Source organism: Fukomys damarensis, unplaced genomic scaffold (genome assembly GCF_012274545.1).
Source record: "Fukomys damarensis isolate Sample0158 unplaced genomic scaffold, DMR_v1.0_HiC HiC_scaffold_2, whole genome shotgun sequence".
NCBI lineage: Eukaryota > Metazoa > Chordata > Mammalia > Rodentia > Bathyergidae > Fukomys > Fukomys damarensis.
In genome coordinates, this window is record NW_022900914.1 from 50,355,459 (window position 1) to 50,382,536 (window position 27,078).

At 39.7% G+C, this 27,078-nt stretch overlaps 1 protein-coding gene across 1 annotated transcript in view; it reads right to left on the reverse strand.

Moving 5' to 3' along the window:
• The window catches only part of Tacr1 (tachykinin receptor 1), a 165,373-nt gene that overhangs the window by 79,659 nt on the left and 58,636 nt on the right, over positions 1-27,078 (reverse strand). The gene's annotated exons all lie outside the window — the stretch shown is intronic.

Below are 27,078 nucleotides of genomic sequence, written 5' to 3' on the forward strand. Positions count from 1 at the left end.
GGCTTAAAGAGGTGTGCTCAGTGGGTTTGGGGTAACCTGATGAGCATCCTGCTCCAAGGGCAGAAAACATTTAGACTTTAGAGCCTTTTCTTTCCTCTGGGTTAGGATTAGATCTGACTTCCTGGAAAGCTTGATAGCATTGTCTTGCTGAAACCTTCCCTCAGCCTCCTTTTATCATTCTCAGCTTTATACTTCCTTGTTCTGGATTTTTTTTTGATAGAGATCTGGGTTTTTCTTTTCTGGTTCTTTTAAAGCATTGATATTGAAAGTGGTGTGTGGATACTGGATATTAAAGGGATGCTTCAGCCTTTAAATACACAATCAGAAGTCATACTAACTTTTAAGAAAGAGCTCCAACAAATCTTTTCCTTGGCCTCTTTAGCAAAACAGGAAGGTAGTCTTAAAGTCAGGAGGGTGGTTTAAGGAAGAGGCTTGAGAAGATATGGGGTAGGGGGTGGTGAGTAGTAAATCTTTTCATATATTTCTCCGGTTGAGTTGTTGGCAATAAAGCCTGTCTTTCAAGTGCCATCTGAATGATATCAACAAGACAAAGAGAATTTTCAAGATGTTGTGAATTCAATCCATTATATTTAGGTTACCTCAAAAGTCTATAGGTACTTCCAGCAGCCATAGGGCTCAATATTCCCTAGGGAAGGGGATTCGAAACATCACAGACTAGATGATGATCTTTCATCTTTGGGTAGTCTTCTGAAAAGAACCCTAATAGATCTTGATTTCTCTCCTGGACCTGTGTCATTCTTTCTGCCTGACAGTGATGGAGCCTTAGTTTCCTTTCTAGCCATGGGATGGTGGTAAATAGAGTCACCCCAGAATCAGAGCCAATGGATTCATGCCTGCAAAACCACTATCTTTACTTTTTTTTTTTTTTCAGTTGGGCTGAACCTGAAGGTCAGGGCTAGAATCTCTTTGGGTGTTTACATTAAACTTGTAGAATCGAACCCTTTCCTGAAGGCAAGATGTTCTCCTCCTCCAAAGCAGGACAGGCAGCCATGAAGGTGCCTTATTTCACCTCTGTCATGGCTTAGAGATTAAGAATATTCCTCAAAGGCATCATGCATGGATAGTGGGGCTTTTGGAAGGTGATTGAATTATGGGGCTGATATAGCTGACTTGCTGGTAGGAGATGGGGTCTGGTTGGAAAGGGGTATGGCCAGGAAGGGTATATGATCTCTCCCATCCTGGATACTCATTACTCTCTTGGCTTTCTGGCTGACACGATGTGAGCAGCTTTCTTCCACCCAGGCCCTTCTACCATATGTGTCTATGTTTAAGCCTGCTGAACATGGATGGACATTCTAAAACTGTGAGCCAAAATACTATACCTTTAAATTGTGGGTGGTGGATATTTGTCCCAGCAATGAAGAAAATGACTAAGACAACCTCTGTCACCATTTAGGCGTTTACTCTAACTGGTGACTGTGCATTCCCAGACTTCAAAAGAGGTTGAAGAAGATGCACTAGGGAGAAAGTGATAATTATATTGCTCTCTTTTAATATCTCCAATGCAAGATTTTAATTTGCTTCTAACTTGGGATAATGGTCAATCTGAAATAAACAGATCCTAGTATCATCCTCATACCAAAATTGGTGATACACTACTTCAAATCTAATATGACTGTGTTTAAGGAGGATTGAATCAGTATATTGGTGCCATAGCTCCGAACAGGTGGCAGAAAGCCATATTTTATCTTTACTGGAAAAACTGCAATTTGAGAACCCATTTCAGTTAACTATCTGCCATTCTTGGAGTGTTGGAGCCATTTCACTGACAGATGAAAGTCTAACACATATAAAGCCAGAGAATAAAAAATAATTTGACTTTATAAAGTATATATTTTCATTTGTTCAAAACAGAGCCATTGACAAATCTCCTTTCCTTTCTCCCTTCTCTTTCTTCTTTCCTTCCTTTTCTCTTTTGCAACACTCAATTCTGGGGCTTCTGTGATATGTTTCTTTCTTATTTTCTCAAAGGCCAGTACCGGATGGATAACATGAACCCAGAGTGATAAATATTTTCTTTCCTACTTCTCCTTTCTAGCTTGGGTTCCATTAATGTACATTTATATATATTTTGAAACTGCCATGAACAGTTTTTTTCTTATTTGATTATAAGATATCACTGAGCAAGTGCTGCAAGCTTTAGGAAAATACTTTCAATAAGTATTTATTGACTGTACTGTGTTCACAGGGCTCTAAGGCAGTCAAGGAAATGTCTTTCTGCTTTACACATTAATCATCAGGCTAACAGAAACAGGAATCCAGAAGCTGTGTGGGCTATGAATTTTGTTCTCTATTTCATGGTGTTTCAGTTCCATGGAGGGTCATCAGCTCTGACTCTTGACTTTCATGTGGATTTCCAGCTGAAATACCTAAGGTGAATTCTTCCTTTTGCATGATTTCACTTTACAAAAAAAGTTTTTACTATACATCTCTTAAATCCAGCAATTTATAATGCTGCATCTTTTTTTTTTTACAAAAAGAGCGAAGCAATCTTATTGTGAAAAAGAATCATCTTCAGACCAGCAGTCTTCATTGTTTCCTCTTTTATCAGACTTATATCACTGGGCAGAGGGAATGTCCTACTTTGACTAGGAAGTTTGTCCTACCACACCCTTCATACACATCCTTCCCCTCTAATTTTAGTTCCCACTTTTTCTGATCTCCACCTATTCCTTGGTGTGGCATGAATTTCTTTTAAGGGACCACATCTTCTTGAGTTCAAATGACCAATGGTGGTGACAGCTGAGAGGATGGCTCTAGATCGAGGGCTGTCACATTTCTGTGAAGTTCAAAAAGTAAATATTTTAAGCCTCAAGACTCATATGATTTCTATCACAACTATGCCACTATGGCTTTGTAGTATAAAAGCAGTCATAGACAGTAAAGAACTGTTGGACATGACTATATGCCAATAAAACTTTATTTATAAAAATAAGTCGTGGGCTGGATTTTGGCCCCAGCTCATAGTTTGCAGTGCTCTGGTTTAGTTTATATGAAATACAGAGCAAGAATAGTGGAAGAACATGGTGTCATCTTCAAAGGCATTGGGTAGATGGATCTTATAGAAAGGTGGCCAAATGCTAGTCAGTACTTCAAATTTGTTGTTTCATCTAAGCACAGTCATCTATCCTTTCAGGATGCTTTTTCTCTTTGATCTCTTTCTGGCTGGTTCCTACTTGTGTTTACAGTTTGGTCCAGTAATAATTCTCTTGTGGCTGGTTTGGGTGCCCACCTTTACCTTTATTGTTGAATTAAAATAAATGAAGCAGGAGCGAGAGATATGTTATACCTTTATTCCTCCTACTATGGATGTATGAGAAACTATGCAGGGATAATCAGTGCTTAAAGTGTTTTCTTCCACATAGAAATCAAGGATCATCCTGCAAGAATGATAGCACTACTCTCTGAGCTTCAGAATTTCTTATCTCTTGACATTAGGTCAATTCTCAGTAAATATTTGTTGACTATGCAATGACCATGTTGAGAATTGTACAGGATTCAGTCATCCACCAGCTTTCCCACTGAATATGTGGCTCAATTTTTCATCTTCCATCCCTTCCTCCTTCTCTCCCTCCCTTTTGCCTTCCTTCCTTTCCTCTGTCTCAGGGTGGTCAGCCTTTTTACCTGAGGTCACTAACATTTCTTCAGTTGAAAATTCACTCCAGGACATAATTTGTAATCACCCAGATCTGGGGACTTCATATGGTCAGATCCTTTGATCAGCAACTTTATCAATTAACTAAGCTCAACCCCTCATAACTTTAAAACAGAGATGTCTTTGAACAGCCTGAAGAAATGACCTCAAGTTCACACAATGAAAATGCTTTTGCTGGTGGCAGAGCCACCTGTGTCCTCACTGCTATGTTGCCAGCAATCATAAAAGGCACAAGTTTCTGATCTCTAAGCTTGATGCAGATTCACAGCTGTCAGTGGACTTACATCAAAAAGTACCCTCTGAAAGTCAAGGCACCATAAATGAGACCATAAGAAATGGATATAAAAGCAGCTGGAATGGTAAGCCTGTGTGAATTTAGGGTGAAGTGAAGAAGGGGACCTACCTGATCCAATATGTGGTCACTGAAGGGCTCATGGGTTCAGAGGAGATTCAGATATAGAGTCCTCAGGCTACTAGGGAACTTAGTAACTGCTGTAGAGGCTCATGAGATTCCAAATTCCAAAAGCCTAACACCCTTTCTAGACCCTACTTTCTATCCCACTACCATCTGTACAACTTTTATGCATTCTTTTAAATGTAGATAAAAATTATCTCCTTTAGGGACATTATTTTGCTTTTTTAAATAATCATACTCACATTCTATTGAATATGCTCCCCTAATCCTACTAGCTGTACACCCTTGCATTCTGTCCTGCAGCAGAGTTGGCTGTGCTCTTTTGTTCCACCCTCTCCTAGATGGGTGCCCTTCCTCAGAGAAGTGGCTGTGCTCACCTATCTCTTAATCTTCTGGGAATTTAACAGAGAATCTTACATGATAAAAGTTTGCATGGATGAGTCAGTGACTTTGCCTAGAAAATCTCTTCACCCAATAGTCGCAAGCTGGTAGCTACCCCTAGAGAGCACGCAGACCAGTCTTAACCCCTTAAGATTACAAATGGGTAAATAAGTATTTTGAAGTATTCTCTTCACAATGAATTCCTTAAAATGATTTTGCAATGTAAGGCACAAAGCAAGAATTGATGCAGTGCTCTGTTTGGATATATTTAGAAGGTGACCTTTACCAGCAGCTCAGGTTACCCTTTTATGTTTTAGAGCTTGGGCTAGTTTAAAAGTACACAGAAAGGCCTGACTGATAGAGGAAAGCCAGGGAAGGTGCAAACTAAGTATAATGTCCTGAGCATTTCTACCAGCAAAGAGGAGTCAGACAGTTCACAACTTTAGAACTAGTCATTAGCCATCTGCAATTCATAATAGAAACTCCACCTGTCAGGGGTTGGATAGGGAGTGGCAGTGCCTGGGGACGAGTAGGAAGACAGAATATATATCTTTTATCCTACTCAAAAAGAGAAATGACAGCACCTTGAAAAGTGATGGAATGTGCAAAACGTAATATGCCATTTCATCCTCATCCTGAAGGCACTTGTCAAGGAATGACAGAAGATACTTGTTGGTTCATTACATCTCTAACTACCTGCTTTCTCCCTGTGGGACATGTGCACTCTTGCATCTGGGACTCCACTCCTGAGTGTGCTGGGGTGTATGTGACATTGGCACACAGAGTAGTAGCCGTCCTCTGGGTCACAGGATGATGCCCCTGGTACAAACTCTGGTCCTTGATGACATGTACATCTTGGAATTTGGAACTGAAATGTAGGTAGGAAGGGTGCGGTGACCATGAATGGCTCACATGTATAGAAATTTCACATGGGAAGTGCTGATAAGTTCACATTAGTTTCAGGGCAGAATAAGGGAAATGAGAAAACTTTGGAATGCACCGATTGAATATTATAGTTTCACCAGAAACTTGGTAGTGGGAAGAAGCTCATACTTAGGGTATTTTTTTAATATCATTGGCGTTGTGTATTTTGGGCTTTGCTCACTCATGTTAGCGAGGTAGGAAAATGTAGTTGTTCTGAATCTTAGATAAATTTGAATTTCCATTTCATGCCATCTGGCCTAATTTAATTAATGTTCTCTTCTGAGCAATTTTGAAGTTTTTGTGAGATATATTTCTTTTTGGGCTGAAATACCCCTTTCAGCGGGCTGGGAGGCTATGCTGTTATCATACAAAGGTATATTTAGAGTTTCCCTGATTCTCTGTCCTCTCCTTCTTCAGAGCAACAGGCATTTTTTTTTTTTTGGTATGACTAGAGGATTAACCTTTAATCTTCACAGCAAAAAATTAAAACATAGGTATCTGGATAGAAGGACAGGGCAAGGGGGTTTATCAGAGAATGGTCCCCTCCTCATTCATGTTGGCCACACTTCTACAGATCTCTTTTAATGCATCCATAAATGTAGATCTGTGGGCAGGGATTAAGGTGAGGTCACAGTCAGGGCTGTGAAAGTGTAGAACTAGATATTGTGTTTATTGAAAATTTGATATAGTTTTTGGGTTATCTTGATATTTCAAATTACTTCATTAAAATATTGTTTGTATCGATTACTGAATCTTTTGGTGTTCGCTTATACCAAGACCACCAGATAGGACAATTACTGATCAAATGAGGTAGACTCAGATTCAGGTAGCAGCGTGACTAGTATTCCATGCTGCTGCCCCTGCCAGCCACACAATGTACTTGTCATTCCTGTTGTATTTTGTGCCTGCAGTCTTGAAATTCCCAAGCTCCCCAGACCCCAGGGTGGTAGGGTATATGGAAAGCCTGGAAAATTATCAGACAGATGTTGAGTAATTGCTATGAAGTATAGTTATTTGGACAGCTTTGCTACTGTGATTTGCTTCTAAGTATATAGTGTAAATCTGTAAATCTACAACCATTGGTTGTTATGTTTGGATTTTAATTGGCCCCCGTGGATTGCGAGGTAGTGGAAACTGTAACAGGTGGGGCCTAGTTAGAGGAAGTAAGTCATGGGAAAGTGGGTATGTATCTCCCGTGAAGAGTATTTTTGCCCTCAGACCTTCGTGTCCTTCTTCCTCTACTCTCATCTTCCTCCCCTCCCTACCTCCTTTCCTTCTCCCTCTCTTTTTTCCCTCCCCCTCCCTCTTTGTCTCTCCTTCTGCCCTGGTGTTTCTGTTTCACCACAGGCCTAAAGTAATGGAGCCAGCTAGCTGACACATGGAATAAAATCTCTGAAACTGTGAGTCAAAATAAATGTTTCCTCCTAAAGTTGTTAGTCTCAAGTATTTTGTTACAGCAACCAAAACCTGACTATCACACTGATGCATAGTGCTTTTTGAGTATAAAAAAATCCTTTGACAGCAATAAGTTATAAATGAAAATACATATTTAATGAAAAATTAATTCCTGAATGTCTGCTTTTCATGTAAGTTTGCTGATAAGTGAATAACTTGCCCAAAGTGATTTTAATATATACCTTTTATGGGGCCAAAGTGTTATCATGGAACATGTGAAAGCCCAAAGATATTAGTCTCTGAAGCAGCAGCAGAAGCAGCAGCACCTACACCAAAATGTTAGTTGTTATTATAGGAGAACTGTTCCCAAAGACATTGATATGTGCAGTGAAAATGGAGTATTTATCCATCTGTCTGTGAAGCATGACTTTTCACTTAGATTAAATAATTAACTTCAGTCATTTTCAATTCCATATTTTCGTGTGTATGTACAAAAGGTCAAGTGATAGCTATTAATACATTGGCTCAATTAGCAGAAGAACTTGGCAAATAGTTAAATTATTCTAATTTTATATCAGTGTCATCAGGTTTTTCAAATAGAAAATCAATTCATTTCAGTAATGGTTCAATTATTTTTTAATTCAATTTTTTGATGTTGCTGGAAGGTGAAACATCTGATATTATGATGTTATCAGAAATTCACTTTAAACTTCAACAATGAAGTTAAATTGATTTGTTTTGTTACTAATATGAATACAATGTAGAAACAACAGTATTTTTTACTAAATTAAGAAACCTATAAAACAGAAATGTACATATTTGGAATAGATAATGCACATATTACATCTATTTCCAAACAAGTTGTGATGTTTTGCCAATTGAAATAGAAGCTATAGCCAGTAAAATTTGCAAAATTTCTATAGCTATAAAATAATTTAACTATGTTTGCTGATCATTTTTTTAAATTTGATGAATACAAAAGTCCAGGGTGATAATATTTTAAAAGTGTTTGAGCCTTTAACAAACTGTTTTGTGAAATAACTCAAGTAATAGAATTGCTTTTTAAGTAAATGAATCTTCTATATATTGTTTAAAATTAGTTGAAAATCTTTAATGAAAATATTTTCAGTAAAGTGTCTCAAATTTTTTTTCTCATTGAGTTTATTGGTACTTTTTAGGTATACAGTACAGTTACATTCATCACTGGGATCTTGTACTTTTACATGACAAATATTGGTTCTCATTTTTCTACCTTACTCCTGCCCTCCCTCCATCCCCTCCACCCTCTCCATTTACAAAAACTTTGCTTCCATTTTTTCATTTTCTCATGTTTTTTCTTTTCCCTTATTTCCTTTCCCCTGCCCTTCCCACTTCCACTACATCTTAGCCCTTTTCTTTCTATTTTACATTGTAAATTATACAATTTGGGTCTTATTTACACTTTTAGTTTTTTATACCAGAGAAACTATTCGGTATTTACACATGTGTCTTATTTATTTCACTTAAGACTATGGCCCCAATATGCATCCATTTTCCTATGAATGACTCTAGTTTCTCATTATTTATGGCTGGGTAGAACTCCACTTTATAGAAAAACAACATCTTCTTTATCCAGTCTCCAACTAATGGGTAATTGGGCTGTTTCCAAGTTTTAGCTATTACAAACTGTGCCACTATAAACACGGGTGCACATATATCACTGTGATATGATTCTTCTAATTCTTTTGGGAAGACACCCAGCAGAGAGATGGCTCGGTCAAATGGAAGCTCTAATCCTAGTTCTTTGAGGGATAAGTATCTCAAATTTTTGAACTCTAAACCTTTTAGCAAATTGCAATGTTTGAATACAGATATGGCAAAAAAGGCATTGAAATTTATCCTGATAAAAACAAAAGAGGAACTGCATAAAGTGAACAATGAAAGCCCCTAATGGGTGCACAATTTAATTTGAAATTCTTGAATTCCTGGGTATATTTTGACTAGCGAGGAGATTCTTTCAGTGGTTCACTTTTTTTTTTTTAGTAGATAGCTCATCTTTCGTATCAGAATAAAATGTAATGAAGTTGAGAAAAACCACAGTTTTGCAGTATTTGAAGTTGGCAAATATTTAAAAAATAGAGAGCCTGTACACTAAGACAACTTGGCTTTGTGCCCTTAGGTTTTTTTCTCTTAAATCTATCCCATTGTGTCTCTGCTGCATTCTAGATAATTTTTTTGATTGATCTTTCTAGTTCATAGAGTTTCTCTTCAGCAAGTCTACTGGTAATCTTCGACTTACATATTGAATTTCACATTTCAACCCTTATTATTTTTATTTTGATTTGCTTCATTTAAATTTTGATCTCAGTATTTTTAGTTTCTTGAAAGATAATGAATGCATTTTAAAAAATGTGTGCATGTGTGTGTGTGTGTGTGTGTGTGTGTGTGTGTATGTGTGTTTGTGTTATACTATTCAGGATTTTAAGTTAATTTCAAGAGCGTCAGGAAATCCAGTCTACTATCAGATCTATGCAATCTAAACCTCTATAACACCTGACCAGTCTCAAGACAGATCCTTAGTAACTTCTTTTGCTTCTAATTATTCAGAGCAAAAATCCAAATAGTACAGGAGGATACAAAGGGACAGCCGCTAACCCACCTGAATCTTTAGGGGTGACACAGAGCCAATATTCTAAGCACTTAGCAAGTGCCAGGCTTCCTCTTATCTGCTTTCTTCGTGTTAATTCATTTTATCTTTTAAGCAAGGCTAATATTAGGACCTTCATTTACCAGATGAGAAAGCTAAGGCTCAGGTAAGTGAAGTAACTCATTTACCAAGCGGTGGGACTGGGGATGAACTTGCCAGGCTGGCTCAGAGCCTTTGCTTTGCTTTTAATCAAGGCATTATTCAGGACTGGCGCACCTGCTATCAACAATGGTTGCAACCTTCCTTTCTTTGCATGTGTAAACCTACATATCTGCATTTTTTTCTGGACTTCTTTGTAATTAATTCATTCAGTAAGCCCCATTTAATTCCCTTCTATATGTCAGAGTGAGCTCAGTGTGTGTCCATGTTCTGTGGGACTGTTTGTCTCCTGGAGAGGCACACGTCTTGGGGATGATATGGTGTGTGTCTGCCGCTGGAGAGGCATGGTAGGGATGAAGCAGAAGGAGGGAAGTCAGTGGAAGCTTCTCAGTGGCAGTGACATTTGAATTCGACCTGGAAGGTTGAGTTGGCACACAAGTCCATAGAAAGCCATGCAGCTTTCCTCTCTAGGAGGGGGCCACAGAATATATAAAATCCAGAGATGGAATGAAGTGACTGGTTTATGTTCACTTTTAACATTTTACTAGAAGCACATGAAGAGTCAAGACTGAATCTTTTATTCTTCTGAGTCTCTGTGATACCTCCTTGCTAGGCTCAAGAGAGCTTCTATGTAACTACCGGCTGACTGACTCACGGACCCTGGCTTTTATCCAGCATGTAGCCCATAGAGACGTTGGCTTCTGAGTTTGCTTCCTGCAAAGGATGGTGAAGGAACAAGAAAGAATGTTGGTGAGGAAGGATGGGTCTGTGGTCCTCTGCTGGTGAGGTGCCCAGAGAGAATGTTATTTTTCAAAGGAAACCATGAAAGATGCCTGGGCACAGAACATGAGCCCAGAAGAAGGAAACACACTTTATAGAAAGTAAACGTTCCTCAGACTTGTGTTTACAGACCTCCCTGTGGCCTGTCCTGCTGGTGATGTAAGGCTTCCCTGGTCTGGATCCGCCTGCCGTCTGAGATATGTTATGACTTTCTTCTTCTCATGGGACTCCCCACACGGAACAACATTCTTCTTTCCCTCTCCCATTGCTCTTATTATTGCTTTTTCAGCTACTTAATCTCTCTTAAAATGATAGCTCAGAACTCAAGTTTACTCCTGAAATGAGGATGGATGATATTTACTTGGCAGTGATGCTAGATGAGTAACATACACACACACACACACACACACACACACACACACACACACACAGGGAACAGACCTGGTCTGGTGCATGATGGGCATACAACAAATGCTCAGCCCCCTAGGATTGTTGTAGATAATCTCTCTCTTCTCAGAGACTCAGTGCTAGCTTGAAACCAGGTATCCAGGACATCAGAGACTTAAACTATTAGTGTGACAGACTGAGTCCAGGGCCAGGCGCCTAAAGACACTCAAAACAGGAAGAGGCCTATGAGGCAGTGGCGTCAGCTTAATAGCAGCTGTTCAGGATGGAAGTGCTAAATTTATAACTTAAGTAGTATTTCATGGGACAAAATTAATTAAAGCAATGTTACTCATCCCCATCATCCCCTAGTTCTAATGCAACTTTAACACATAATAATGTGGAAAAGTTATAGCTGGTAAAGCTGGCACCAACACCCTGCCACCTCCATACCAGAAAGGATACCTCTTTTAGGGGGACCCCCAATCCCACTCAGATTCCCTGTAGAGGAGGGACCTGATGCACTCTCCCCAGCCTTCCCACTCTCTATTTTCCATTCAGCATCCTGCTTCACTGCCCTTTTACAAACCTCATTTCTGAGGGTGGTTGTGAGAACTGTCGTGACACCAGGAACCAGTGGGGCATTTGTTAGAGGATGGAGGACACTGCTCATGGGAGTTGGAATCACAAAGAAGTGGAAAAGTATCTCCCCAGACAAGAAGGAATCTCATGTGGAGGGCTTGTGGAGAGGGCCGTGGAAGTTGTGGTGTGAGTCTGGGGCCTGAAGGTGGAACTAGGCTGCCTTGTCCCTGCTCCAGCAAGGCCTGTCCTCTCCCTGATCATGACCCCATCCTACAGCACCGCTGAGCCAGCAACTCTCAGAGCCCCCTCAACCCCATCTGAAATGGTCAAATTCACAACAGGCACTTTAACTCTTCCACCTCCCTTAGTTATCGAAATTAAGAACTCTTTATTGTTATCTGAGGCATTGTTAGGATTCTTATCAAACAGACATCCCATGAAGGAAAGAAAGGAAGACGGGCAGCTGAGATGCTGGGCTATCTCTCCATGTGGAGAGATTTAATGTATGTGCTGCCGAAGTGAGCACCCCATGTGGAGAGATTTAGAAAGGCCCTCAACCACTAGGGGCAGCAATATCGAGTGGAACAGCTGACGGAGCCCTAGGAAGTCTGAGCTGTCCACACCTGGCACAAGCCCAGACCTCAATCAGACTTGGGTGTTTATATGGCCCCTTAGCATGAGCTTCAGGAGAAGGTGTTATGGCAAAGGCTAATCACTGCAAATCACTGCACTAAAAGCAACCTGATCCAGGGTTGTTTTAATGTGTCCATGCTCCTCATATGCTGTTGCCCTCTGTGGCCTCAGTGATGATGAGAGAGTAGAGACTGTTTTGTCCAGTCCCTTCACTAAACACACGAGATAGTGGCATAAACAGTCAAGGTCAAGTATGAGGCACAGTCGTGCTTAAAGTTAGGGGTGGCTCCACAATTTTGATATTAGAAGGGCCAGAAGAAGAAATCAGGGTAAGGGGATGGGAGAGGGCTGTCTTGAAGGTGCTTTTGCAAAACACTTTACATATGACTGAAAAATGTTAACTCTCTATATCAGAAAATAGCAGGGAAGAGCTGATGAAGATGAGAGAAGATGAGAGAATGAAAACTGCCTTTTGGTATCATTAGGTTGAGTCGTAGCCTTAAGCCTTCATAGATACAGAGGAAGAAACCAAGTACTTGTGGGCATGCACAGCAATGGGCGGCAGCCCTGGCTCTGCCAAGGTCTCCTGGAATCAGAGAGAAAGGGCAGAGTATCTGCCACTGTGGGCCATGAACCCCACTTCAAAGAAATACTGACACTCCCATCTCACACCCAGATTTAGACAATCAGGAAAGTAATTTCTAGCAACAAACTCATTAGCACCAACCTCTGTTACTATGAAAAACAATTTGAAAGGCCAACAAAATTTATCTAAGTGGAATTTTATTTAAAATAAAATAGCTACATTGATAAAAGTACTGATTTGTGCCCAGCTTTAAGTGCCCTCCAAGGGAGGCCATGAAAGGATCCTCTCTCCCATTGTGTTTGGAAGGGCTCTGACCACCTGGGCCCCTTTCTGTGCCTTGGTGACAGGTACCACAAACAGATTAAAGATATTTGAACAGCTTCAGTGGCTTTGTTTCTGTTTCATGGCTACCTACCCAGCTTTGAGGTCTCTCCTCTCAACATTTTTGCTCTTTCTGTTTTTCTCTTTTGACTATTTACTTATTTACTTTGAGTGGTTGTGCAAGTTCCCTAGGTGACAAGGGCCAATGATAGAGACTGCCACAGGCCTCTTCATGAGCTACTGTCTTACAAGGAGCCAAACAGTTTACATGCCCAGTGGCTCCTGGAATTATCATTGTGGCCTTGTGACTGAGTGGGGTGCCCCAGTGAAACAGGGTAGTTTGACTCAATTTATTTATATAGCTTTTTGAAAAACATGTTTGGGACAACATGTAGCAGCTATATTTTTCTGACATCAAATAATGTGCAGAAAATTGCTTCTCCATCCTTAAATTTCCCTTTCCTTCTGTCTACCTCTCTGAAGTTCTGTCATTATGGGAGGCCTGGGAATACTGTGGAATGAGAGATGCAATGAGGCTCAGGAAGAGGATGAGCAGTCTCATAAAACACCTAGAATACTAAGGATTCGACTTCTACCTGCCTCAACGTGCCATGGCTGTCCAGTCTTATCCCTCTGCAGTTGTTTACTCCTGAGTGTCCTGCTGGTTCAGCAATGTCTCTGAAAAAGAAGTGCCTCCTTCTGCTTCTCTGAGCATGATGTTTTTAATCTGAGAAATCTCATTCATCCTTCTCTGATAGGATAACTAATTATTGTCTAGAGTACAACCAGCTGGTGGTACAATCCAACATTTGTTCCCCGTCCTTTCTCAATAACAAAACTCTAAGTTGAATCTGGCTTAAGAGATATAGATGGAAAGTTGCATAGGAGTGTGAGGAGAAGCACATTTCTCCTTTCTCCTTTCAACTGTTTTGCTACCGAGAATGTAGATGCAATGACAAAAGATCCTAGGTGTCTGCTTGTTTCATGGAGACACCATACCTGCCCTTCTGTGGCCACTGGCTTTCAGGTAAGCCTAACATTTTCATGTATCTGGAATATGTAGGATGTTGACTTATTTCCCTCTGGGATTATTTTATATCAGATCTTATTTACTTTCAACTGATCTGGATGCTCACTGACAACAGAAATTGGTACTTGTAAATGGGTATGATGAGGAGAAGAACCTAAGCTGTAGCATTAGCTTATTGGGAAAAAGGAAGACATGCTAAGGACTCGGCTATCACAGGTCAGAAAGTTGTCTACCTTCACTGTGCACTCAACACATGGCCCACTGCACCTTGGAGGCCAGATCTCAAGCTGCTCAAGTTTGAAACATTACGATCAGTGGTATTCATGGGCTTACATTTTGCTATTTTCCCAAAGTGTTATGAGAGTGATGGACTCAGGTTGGAGCTAGAGACACAGTAGACAAGGATAGGAGGAATCAGCTCTGCTGTGAAAGACTGGAATTCAGAGCATGAGTAAGATAAAGGGATGAACTTCTCTTTATCAAAAATGTAGTAATTGTAAGTGGCAACTGTATGACTGCACCCATAGATTGAGGTAAGTCTGTTCTGCCTGACCAAGTTGTAAACTCAAATCTTAGTCTAGTTATTAATCCCTTTCTACTGCCCTTAGAGACACTGGGTCTCTTTGTGGACAAGGACTTTCAGCAAACTCAGCACTTGCATATCTCTGACATCCTAGCACTTCAAATGACACATCCAGACCTTTCAAGAGCATAATAGAAAGACTAGATTTTCCAGGAGAGAGAATAGCTTATATTAGTCCACTCCTACAAATTATTTAAAATTAGAATTTCTAAAATAGAATGTCTATAAACAGAGTCCTAGTCATGCTGGCAGAGTGGCCACACACGGAACCCTCTTTAATTGCCTTCCTCTTCCTTCCTCTCCTTTGTACAAGTTAAAAATGTTTCTTAGAGATGCATCTGTGCACAGAGTATCTATGGCTCTAGGATTCTACAGTGTTAGAGGTGAACTTTGCCGTAAGACATCATTGAGTACTGAGGGTACTGTGGTGGGCCTCACCAATGCTGCTACTTGGAACCTATTTATGTCTAAGACAGCTTAAGAGCTTCAGTGAAGTGAGAGGGAAAAATGCCAGGAATTATTTCAAGGGCTTTACATATGTAAACCCATTTAATCCTTCCAATAATCTGAGGAAGAGAATGCTGCAATGACCCACAGTTCACAGATAAATCAAGCCACAGAAAGATTAATTATGTACCCAAGGTCGTAGAAGCACTACACATTACGACTCTCCAGATAGTCTGACTTCACAGCAGTGAGCAGGGAATAGTAGGTGATTACATGGTTTTGAGATAAGGAGTGGGGGGGAATTGCTTCTCAGCCTCTTGGAGTGATGAGAGATGAGGAGTGGGACTCTGATCCTTGGTCAGAGTCCATGATAATTTTGCCCTTGATGACACCCTTCTCTATGATGGCTTAAAACTTAGTGATGCAGTTTTTGTGTGTGTGTGTGTGTGTGGGGACATTGGTCATCATCTCCAAGCTGGTCACACAGCTGTTAAGTAGGTTCACAGTCAAGGCAGAAGCCACTGTGCTTCTCTAGGGCTACCAAGGCGAGATTTTGAATGTGAGATCCAGAAAGCAGTATTTTTGAAGTACTCTCATACTAAAGCAGATCATATCCAAACTCTTTCCTGCTACAAAATCATGGTTTGGGATTTTCTTTGCAGTTATCAACTAGGAAATGAGTAGAAGGAATCAGAAAGAGGGTGTTGAGGCACTTTATAGATTTGCTATTACTTTATACTCAGCCCTGCCCTTTGAGAGATTGCCATCTATATTTCACCTCTAGGGAATCCGAGGCACAAAGTAATTAAGTCATTTGCCCAGGATCACACTGCTAGCAAGGAGCTGGTGCAGAAGACATATCTGAACAGGCCTATTAGGCTGGTGGCAGGGATCAGGGGAGACTGTAGTTCAGGCTGTGTGACATCAATACCTGCCATTTTTCTACTAAAATAAAAGAAAAATTCATGTTTCTTGTACCTTGCTGCAGTCACAAATATGCAGTTCTGTCTGACCCACAGGACTAGGTGCCCTTTCCTCCATGCTCGCAGTAAGGCAGCAGTTTTTCTATGCACTTAAACTGCACTGGGCCTTGCCATACAGAATCAGAAACTATTGAGCAGGAAATGGAATATTTCAGAGATTTTTTTTCCCTCACATATAAACAAGTAAATCATCACTGCTCTATATTTAATAAAAAAGTAACCTCCTTCCTGTTGAGCAGAAGATAAGGGATTTGAGAACCTCCATTGAGGGAGAGGTAAAACCCAAATTGTTAGTTCATTTGAAACATAGCCAACATACTAAGATCTCATTCAGAAGAAGAACGCAGAGTGGACCAGAGAGGAAAGCACTAGAAAGATCAGTCATTGGTCAATACAATAGCCTTGGTCAAACCCCATCACCAGAATGGGAGTAGAAACATAGTACATTAATTCCAGATGCACATCCAGGTTATTAATACAGAGAGAAGACATAATTCAGAAATGTGCTTTTATTCTTTTAAATCAACATGTTTCCATTAAAATGGAAATGGAAGTCTCATCGTATGGAACAGTTATTCTGCAATATATGATTATCTCCTCCTTTCCTGGTCACAAAGAAAATAGAACTTGCCCAAATTGGTGCTTTAGCCTTTAAAATGACAACTGAACTTCTCAGGGTAACCAGCTTTCCTTAATACTGTGTGTAGACACTCTATGGAACAGAAATAGGGAGCTGGGTGTGCAGCAAATGCCCACAAATAGAAATGAGAAATGGCAGAAAAGGGCTTGTTTTCTTGCTTACATTTTGGAAAAGGCTCAAAGGCAGGTATGTCCATGTCCATCTGGAGAAATGATTGTCAAATTATTGTAATTAGGAAGCCAATTGTTTTCCTACAAAGTTTATTGGTAGATTCTGTGAGAGTTAAGCCCACAATCAGCAATGAATGAAACTGCTTTTTTCTTAGTTAGTTCCAAGGTGTTCTGTTTTAGGAAGTCCTTCCATCCAAGTACTAACCAGGCCCAACCTTGCTGAGTTTCTGAGATTAGACGAGATCCAGTGCATTCAAGGTGGAATGGCCATGGGCAGTTTTAGAAGGTTCTGACAGCCGCTCTTCAAGAAGTTGTTCCCCAGATTTTGCCAGATTAGACATTGTTACTTCCTCCTGAAGACTTAACTCAGAGTGGCTTCTCAAGAAGCCCTCCTTGCTGGGTGAGGTGGTGCACCCATGTAATTCCAGCACTGAGAGAGGCTGAGGCAGAAGGAATTCAAGTTCTAAGTTCCACCTGGGCAATTTGGTGAGATCTTGTCTCAAAATAAAAAATAATAAAAGACCTGGGATGTAGCTCAGTGCAAAGACACTGGGATCAATCCCCAGTACTTAGAAAAACTCAAGCCTTTTCTTTAATCACTGAAATTAAAACATCGTTTGAAAATATACTCCCCAATTTGCTTTATTTATATCCTTCTGTACAATGAGGCTGCAAGCTCCTTGAGGACAAAGACCTGGATGCATGTTAATTATGCATTCCTTTCAGTATTCAGAGCTAAACCAAATTCAGAGAACTGAAACTGACATTTCTTCAACCAGAATATCTCTTGTGTTAGTTAGCTTTCTGATGCTGTGATAAAATACCTGAACTAAGTCAGTTTAAAGGAGGAAATGTTTATTTTGGTTTATAGTGTCAGAGGTTTCAGGCTACAGTCTCTTAGCTCTGTTTCTTTGGGCCTGTGGTGAGGCAGCACATCATGGTAGATGCTCTTGATAGAGGATACTGCTCACCTTCTGATGTCTGGGCAAGTGAAGAGAGGAGGAGAAAGAAGAGAGCAGGGGAGGGGGAAAGAGACAGAAAGAGAGAGATAGAGACAGAGAGACAGAGAGAGATGGAGAGACAGAAACATTGTTTTATATCAGAGCTCCTACCCCAAACTCATGCAGCTATGAAATCATAAATGGATTGATTCATTCATGAGATCAGAGGCTTCATGATGTAATCACCTTTGAAAGGCCCCACCTCTGAGCACTGCTGCATTGGGGACAATCTTTTAACACAACCTTTGGGGGACATTTAAGATGCAAATCATAACATTTCTCTAATAAAGGTGATTTGCAATATTCATAACTTAATCCCAGAAGAGAAAAAGCACACTCTATATATGTAAGTATTACTTAAAACATCCATTCTGGCTGCTTCAATGATACAAGTTAATTTGGTTCATGTTCCCAGTTTTATAGTCTTGATAAAGTTCAAAGTCCAATTCATGACATAAGGATCATTACAGTCTTTGAACTTGGTTCCCATGGTGACTAGTTCCTAAATGTGTAGACCTTCTCTTCACAAATATGGATGCAAAACACACTCTTCTACAGACTTTTTAAGAAGTTCATGAGTCTGGTAAGAACTGGGAATTTAGAAATATTATGAAGGTCTCATTGGGCAACCTACATTATCAATTTGGGTCGCTTGTCCTTTATCATTTCCCTATGGGGTTGTTCTAGAAGTCTTAGAAACAATTCTTTTCTTGTTATGTAGAACTTTCCAGTTTACTTAGTTTGAAAATCTATATCTGTATAATCTCAGCAGGGCAAAGCCAAAGAGCCAAAAATCGATCTGGAGGATGGAACTAGGAAAGAAATAGGGAATTAAGGAGAGATGGTACCAATCTGTGCCTTTGTCCCTGTGTTATTTAATTCACAAATATTTCTTGGTCTTCTGTCCTCTATTGGACACTAGGAACACATAGATAAATGAGTCATGGTCCTTTTACCTAAAAGCACTTATATCTGCTGGAAATGTATTACACCATCTCTCATCACAGCAAATCATGAGGACCTTGTGATGTTCTGGATTTCTTTGTCCCTTTCAATGATCTACTTTTCAGATGAACTGGCACTGTGGTCTTCTTGCTTGAGCAGATGTGCTCTGGTTTCCTGGAGCTGCATGGCCCATGTCTACCCATCCAACCATGACAATCCAAGCCTGGGCCATAGGCTGCTCCCTACTGTTCTGCTGTAAGTTTCCAGCCCCCAGCTTCAAGAGGAACAGAGAGAAAATGCTTGTTGCAATATATGGTGTGTTTTCACATATACTATTACTTCATGTGATTCTCATGACAACCCTGTGATAGCCCATTTTTGGGGATCAGTGTGGGTCATGTCTTCCCTGAAGTGAACATCCAGTGGAGGTCAGTGGGGAGGAGGAGGGCTCAGTCCCTGTGCCTCCAGCTGCTGCTTCCACCTCTTTGTGGCTCATCACTAAGTCCATTTAAGGTGCTGGCTCATGCCTCCTGAGCGTTCAGCTTTCTCATTCCTGTGCCAGTCTTCATGCCAAGCCTGAAGTTGCCAAATATTTAAGCCTTAGGAAAAGGTGGTTGCACAATAGTCTCTCTGATCCCCTGGCTCTTTTCTCAAGAAGACAGGGAGAAGAAAAGAGACAGAAGGTTCACAGTGATTTTGGCAAACAAGTGTGGTATATGTTGCCAAACTGGAGACAAAGGTTCCTGCCTCTCTTACAAGCTCTTCAATTAAGTCCTTGAAAATCAAACAAGGTGAGCAAAAGTGATGAAAAATAAATGACAGAGATACCTAACAAGCTGAAGGGAGGAGTTGTTCACTTGTTTATGCAACATATATTTGAGTGCCAGGAGCTGGGTAAGGTGTTAGGGGCCTAAGACAGATAAGACTTGCTGCCTGCCCTGGAAGAATCTACAGACTTTAGAGAAGAGGCTGTGCTAACCATAGAGGAGGACAGGCTGACTGGACAGGCTAACCAGAAGGGAGGGTAGGTTACCAGAGGATACAGGTTAACTAGGGTCCAGCCAGAGGGGCTGTATTATTAGCTCAAATCTGAACTGATTCCCAGAATCACTCCGTTGTTTTATAAATATGATTCTTGGGCCATACCTCTGACTTAATGAACTGGAATCTTCCAGAAACATGACCTGTACTTTTAATAAGCTCTTCAGTCAGTTTTGACAATGAAGGCATTTGTGGATAGAGCCTCATGAGTCCATCACAGAGGACTTATTCTGAGTGCAGATGGCTTCAGGCAGGGGTATTACCAGGTACAGTTCTGGGTCTCACAGGTGAGACAGAATCCGAAGTGAGCCTTCAGAATTGTAGATATGCAAGTCAGGTGCCTGAACTGTTAAGAAGTGAGGGAAGAATGACTTTCTATGGGAAAGTTTCAGATGGTAAGAAGTCCCATCTGAACAAGGCCTTGTGGTATGAATTATATAATGAATCTGTCAGCACCACCCCAGGTTCTCTGGGGGCAGATGCTCTGGCTGAAAACTCATCCTGCACCTCCTGGCCAGATGTGCCCCTACAAACTGGAGTAAGCAACCCCAAACCTCTGACAGAAACAAATATCACTTAAAACCTGGAACAAATAGAACTTTCTCTGGAAAGATGGGCAAACACAGAAAAACTACCAAATCTATGAAATGATACAGTAATTTGAAAAATCTAATCTGAAGAAGTAGAGAAAATGTTTTCCTTGGATGGAAGCTCACTCTAAAAGTAAAGCATCACAAATAAGAAAACCCCAAAATGCATTCATAGTTTTAATGAGACTTAAGATTTGAGCACACATTACCATCCAAAAGAAGCATCATCACATCCAAATGTACATTTACCATAGAAATTCAAAATTTAAATTTCAAAAATTTATTTGCAAATGGTAGCAGTGAATAATAGATTGGATAATGCAGAAAAATCACAGATTGGGTAGGATAGGAAAATTATATCAGTGATTCAGAAGTTCAGTTTGAGAAATTCTCTAAAAATCCAGAAGCAAAAGAAACAGATGAATATAATACGTAAAAATTAAGTAATATTGAGTAGGTTTAGAAGATGAAATATAAGAAGAATTTAGAAGCAAATGCAATAATGAAGACATTTGGAACGTAGTCTCCTTAGCTGTATAAGATTTTAAGTTCTTCAAAAAGGGAAAAGAAAAAAATGTGAGAGAATGAAAAGATGAAAATAAAGTGTTTGTAGATGGGGAGGGGAGGAGGGGGTGAAGGGAGGGCAGAGAAATATAATACATAAAAATTAAGTAATATTGAGTAGGTTTAGAAGATGAAATATAAGAAGAATTTAGAAGCAAAATGCAATAATGAAGACATTTGGAACGTAGTCTCCTTAGCTGTATAAGATTTTAAGTTCTTAAAGTAAATGGGCCCTTTCTGGGAAAAAATATATTACTACAAAGATGATTCAATCTTAGGAACTCTATTAATATCATATATCATATGAGTAGATCAAAGGGGAAACAATTTATAATCATTTATTTAAATGACTAAAAGAATTTAAAAAAATATAATTTACTTACATAAGAGAAATAGAATGATACATCATTAATAAAATAAAGTATATATTTAATTTAATGGTAAAAGTATTTTAAATCTAATGATGAAAAATATGTTGTAGTCTTTCTTCTTGTTGAAGTCAAGAATTATAAAAATAAGTATTATTTCCATTGTTCTAGGCATGCCAATTAATGCAACTAAGAAAAGAAAAAGAAGTGAGATGTAAATAGATATAAATAGTTTAAAGTAGGTGGTAGCTATTATTTGGAGATAATGGCCTAACTACAAAACCCAAGCTAATCAATTAAAAAATGAATTAGAAGCTAATTAAAGCTAACTAAAACTAATTAGATTATAGAAGAGAGCTGCTTTCAAAACAAATGTATGCAAATCAGTAGTTTTCATCATAACCATTTATAAAATATAATGGAAATAAGATCATATCACAATGGCCATGAGAATGTACAATGCCTTGACATATAGAAACACATACTGAAACGTGTAGGACCTAAATGAGAAGAGCTGTCAAATATCATTTATAGAGAGAAATAATGGAAACTTGAAGGATTGAAGAAACATGATGTTGAATGGGCAGCCCTTATGCTCCGATGTTCAAGCAATCTAGTAAGTTTGGTCTTACAAGTCTAGAAGTTGAAGTTCTTATTGCACACTTAGGTATTGAAATGCAGAAAGCAGATAGCATATAAGAGCTGTGATTGAAAAATACAGTGAATATTTAAAAAATGTTTAAGTTTAAAAAATTTATTACAGAGAAGGACATATTATCGTTAGTTCCCCTCAAAATACTCCCTTTTGCTTTGAACACATCCTATTAATCTTGTCACTTTCAGGAGGAGTTCTGGAAATCTTCTTTTGTGTCATTAGTTGTGCTGTCATGGCTGCCACAATATCCTGAATTGATTTAAAATACTTACCTTTAATGGTTGTTTTAACTTTGGAAAGAGCCAGATCTGGTCTCATGGTACCACATCTGGTGAATAACGTAGATGAGAACACACAGTGTTGCTTTTATAAGCCTGCTTTTCCATTAGATGACACTCAGCAGCAGCATTCACTATATGTTTATATATATATAATATATATAATCACATTTTGTAAAGATGCTCAAGAAAAAGGACTTGCAGAACTTCTTCAGAAAGTTGTAAGAATGATAGATCAGTGTGTTCAAAGTGAAGGGAACTATTTTCAGGGGGTAATGTCTTTTACTGTAATAAATTAAAAAAATTTGAATATTCACTGTATATTTTGATCATATCAAATATATATACTTTGAATTCAGTAGAGAGGTCTTCAGAGAGAAAAAGGCCAAAGACCAAATCTTAGTTAATGTGAATATTTATAGGGTACACAGGACAGAGGGAACAATGAGGTGGTCTAAGGTAGGAGGAAAACCAGTAGAGAGTAGCATCTTAGTAGTCTCAAGAAGTAGAGACTAATAGACACGGTCATCTGTTACAGATGTTTGAGGCAAGATAAAATTGGAAAAGTCCATTATATTTGGCTTCTTGGAGACTACTTGTCACAATGGAAGGAATAATTTCAGTAGAATTATGAGGCTGCCAAAGTTGAGCTCAGAATTGTTGAATTTCTTGTGATGCTATTAATTATGAAGGAGCCAATATATGTGGAATCTACTAATTATTCTGTGAAGCCACTAAATCCTAATGAGTCTCAATTTCCTCATCTGTAAAGTAGGGTTGCAGTTGCAATAAAAAGTATGATGAATTAAAATGTTTTTAAACTACACATCACTATACAAGCAGATTGTGTTATTTTTGATTCTGGTGATCTTCTAAGCAACATTTCAATATGAAATGCGCTAAAGATAATGGTACTGAGATAATGGTCCTGAAAAATATCCCCATCACCTCCTCCGTAGCACTGGTTTTTCATCTCAGGATGCGTTCTGTGACCCTGTTCACACAGAAACACAATCTGCTGTGTGCTTTTGTACTGACGCAAACTGAGCTGCTAGGGAAGCCAACGGATCTGAGATGTTTTGCAATGCCCAACATTGTTTTCACCATTGAGTGGTGAGCAGAATTCCAGTTCCAGTTAAGTGAGTGGCAGAAAGTTTTCTTGTTTGTCTAAGTAGGGGCCAACACTCAAATATACATCATGTTCCTTCCCAGAACCCAGCTGGAAAGCACCCCTCCTCCAAACGTAACCCTCAGATGCTTGGCACTTGGACAAAACCAGCTGACATTTCAATTGTCCTTTACTTCTATTGTAAGGATTATAAAGGGCCCCAGGGCTGACATTTCTCCAGTGCCCCAGTGGGAACACTCTGGTGACAACTTTTGAGTGGTCATAATGTGATAGGCTTAGGCTTACATTGCCCCTTTCTTCAGGCTACCCCACACAGTGTATTTGTTTAATGTCTATAGAATGCCAGGCTCTTTACTAGGGATAAGATTTGCAAAGGTAAATGACTTTGAGTTGCCCTTGAAGACCTTATAATTTAGTGAAAAAGAAAACAAATTAGCATTTATTTACAATAAAGAACTCTAATAAAGATGTGCTCAAAGCTCTATAGGAACTGGAAAATGGACATAGTGTTTGCCACTTCAGCCAAAAAGGTTGATTGTTGAAGTGTCAGAGGTCTGACTCCTGCTAACACTGAAAGCAGCAAGCTTAGCAGTTAGTACATAGTAGAAGTTCAATAAGTGCTTAATAAATGATTGAAGAATACCACAAAACAGTCCTAGAGCTCACAGCTCCCCTCATCACCCTACATACATTCCCAGTAGGGCAACTCACTTCTAAGGTGTCTATCATTATCAAAGCTGAAAAATTACTAATTCCAAAGAATGATGTGGCCACACCTCTTAGGGGAGTTGTTTTAGGCAAAAGCTCAATAAGATGACAGGCCAGGTATGGCACTATGGTCACAGTCATCTTATGAAATCTAGCAGATGTCATGGCATGGAAGCAGAAATCATCAGGAATCTTTTTGAAGCCATGCATGCCTCCATGGGAGATTACAAAAGATTGCTGCTCAGAAGATCGTCTTAATGCTGAAATGGGTAATAGGCAGGGTAAGCTACTCACCACTCTGAGGGCCAGTGAACTCGTTTGTGAAATGCCAGTGCTGTCTTACTGTACTCTGATGTCTCTTTCATATGTAATGAACTAGGACTCATTTTCAGAATCAGAAAAAAAACCACATTAAAAACAAATCTCTTAATTCTTAGAATGTTCTTAAAGTTTTGTACCCCTTGGGGAAAAGCAACAGCAGGATTCTTGACAGCACATTCACTATATCCTTTCCTATTGCTGTTGCTAACTAACTTTTTTAACTAGTGAGGACTGAGGATCTAGGTAGGCCAATGAGGGAAGCAGAAGGGAAGAGTATTACCTCTTACTTGGAGTAATTTGCTTCTTGGATATCTTCTGTCCTTACTGAAGAAATGCTGGGTATTGGCATACTCTAAATACTCTAGTCAGACTCACTAAATGTTTACTGGAGTCTCAAAGGTGAACAGTGTGATTCAGCCTTGTTCAGGGTGTTGCTGAAGGAAAGGACTGGGGTGGTCCCTGGTTACACAAATGTTGGCCTTGGTAAGGGACCAGTCATACCACAGGATGTTAGTTAAGGTTGAGCCTGTGCAGAACCTGAGCTCCCTGAGGGGTCCTTCCCACATGCAGATCAATCAGGGCTTTGCTCACAGGAAGGGTGAGCCTGAAGCTATTGTTCAGGATCCTGGCTTCTCATGGATCTGAATGACTAGGGTGAAATTTCTACTGTTAACTGTTTTGTTCCTGAAAATCCCAAACACCACCGTCCCTTAGGGACTCCTGGGGAAGTAGTTAGAACAACTGGACTGAGCATGTCATGAGGGAGGATGGTGTTGCTGGGACTATACATTCTGGGAGATTTATAATTGGAAGCTTGGCTTAGGGAGATAATCAGCATTAAATAAATAAATAGAAAAAGGGAAAAGCCTAAAACACAATATTGGGAATTCAGTATCAAACGCAGCACAGCTGAGTGAGAAATGGGAGCTTATCAGCCATAGTGACTCCCCAAGGAGTCTCAGGCTTCTTTTATCCGCACGGTAGGCCAGACACTGTGCATCTTGCCTGGACCATGACCAGTGGCTCCTAATTTTCCTTTGCTTCCCTCTGATCCTCTTGCTCCAGGCATCCCCTGTCTACCCACTCTGCATCCCAGTACCAGCATGGAGTCCCCAGGCCTTTTTGCAGCCTGCTTAACCCTTGTTCTCCTACCCCCTCTCCTCTCTGCCCTACTTTTGCGGCTGGCTTTCCAAATCACTTCTGGTCACACTCTCCCTCAGTCATGGGGGGCAGCCTATGAAGCTGTGATTCTCTCTGCAAGTCTGTCTTCTCCCTGATCTTTCACTTGCCATAATCCACATAGGGCAGGGGCATCTCTGACCACCCCTCCTTTTCCATGCCAAAGGAAAGGGCTAGGTAACTACAACTCTGTATTTTGGAAGGTTATTATACCTTGGCTTCCACTTAAAAAACAAGATTAAAAAACCCCAAACACATTCAGGAACTGTACCCAAGCCCAACATCTTTGCCCATCCTGCCTTCAGTCTTGGAACTGTGGCTCTTACCATGCCTTAATTTTATTCTGCTGTATGACATCTTTAATTGTTCTCTCTTGGTATAGCCTGTTAAATTTGAAGTTCACTTTGTGCCCTCTGCATTTAATTTCCTCTCTTGTCAAGAGCAATCTAAATTTACCTTTCTATCTTTCTCTTCTCCTCTGTGTTTATCAGTCTTCCTTTCTCTTTGTTTCCTTTCTCTTTCTCCCTCTTTCTCTCTGTCTCTGTCCCTCCTCAAATGTCAATCAGCAATCACAATTGCTTCATTCATCACTGGCCCATCTGGACCAGCTCACCTATGGAAGGGTCTACTCCTGCCAGAGACATCACCAGTATGATTTTTGTAGCGTTACATAGCTCAGACATATGTAAAACAGGACAAGACAGTCACCTCCTGCCTTACCAATTAACCTTATACTTCTAGTGAAGCCACATTAGCATTTTATCATACAATGTATCACAAAAGACAAAGAAACACTTATTTATGATAATAAAGATAGAGAACAGATAGCTAGATTTGTTAGAAGGTTATTGGAGACTTTCAAAAAATTAAGGTGATTTCAAATAAATTGTTATTGTAGCTCAGGATTTTAAAATTATGGCCCATGGTCCAAATCTGGCCTGTTGCCTGTTTTTTTATATTGTCTGAAGGATAATCTTTACATTTTTAAAAACTGAAAAAATAAACAGAAAGAAGACTACTTCACAAGTGTGAAAAGTCTGTGAAATTCAAATTTCAATGCCCATAAATTAAGTTTTCCTGGAATTCAGTTAAGGTCATGTGTTTACTTATGGTCTATAGCTGCTTTTACTACAGTAGCAGAGTTAAAACAGTTGTGATGGAGACCATATGGCCCATAAAGGCTAAAATGTTTACTATCTGACTACAGTGTTAAATGGTAGCCTCCAAAGGATATATCTGTGCCCGAATACTTGGATCCTGTGAGTGCTGCCATATTTGGATAAAGGGTGTTTGCACATGTAATTAAGGATCTTCAGAGGAGATCGTCTTGGATTATCAGGGTTAAACCCTAAATCCATTCACAAGTGTTATAAGATACAGGGGAGAAGAAAGACTCAAAGGAGATGACCATATGACAAGAGGCAATGATTAGAATCCATGAAGTCACAACCAAGAAAAGCCTGAAACCACTAGAAACTAAAAGAGGCAACTAAAGGTTTTTCCTGAGAATCTTTGGAGAGAAGTCAGCCCTGATAACATCTTGCTTTTTGGGTTTTGGCCTCCATAACTGTGAGAAAATAATTT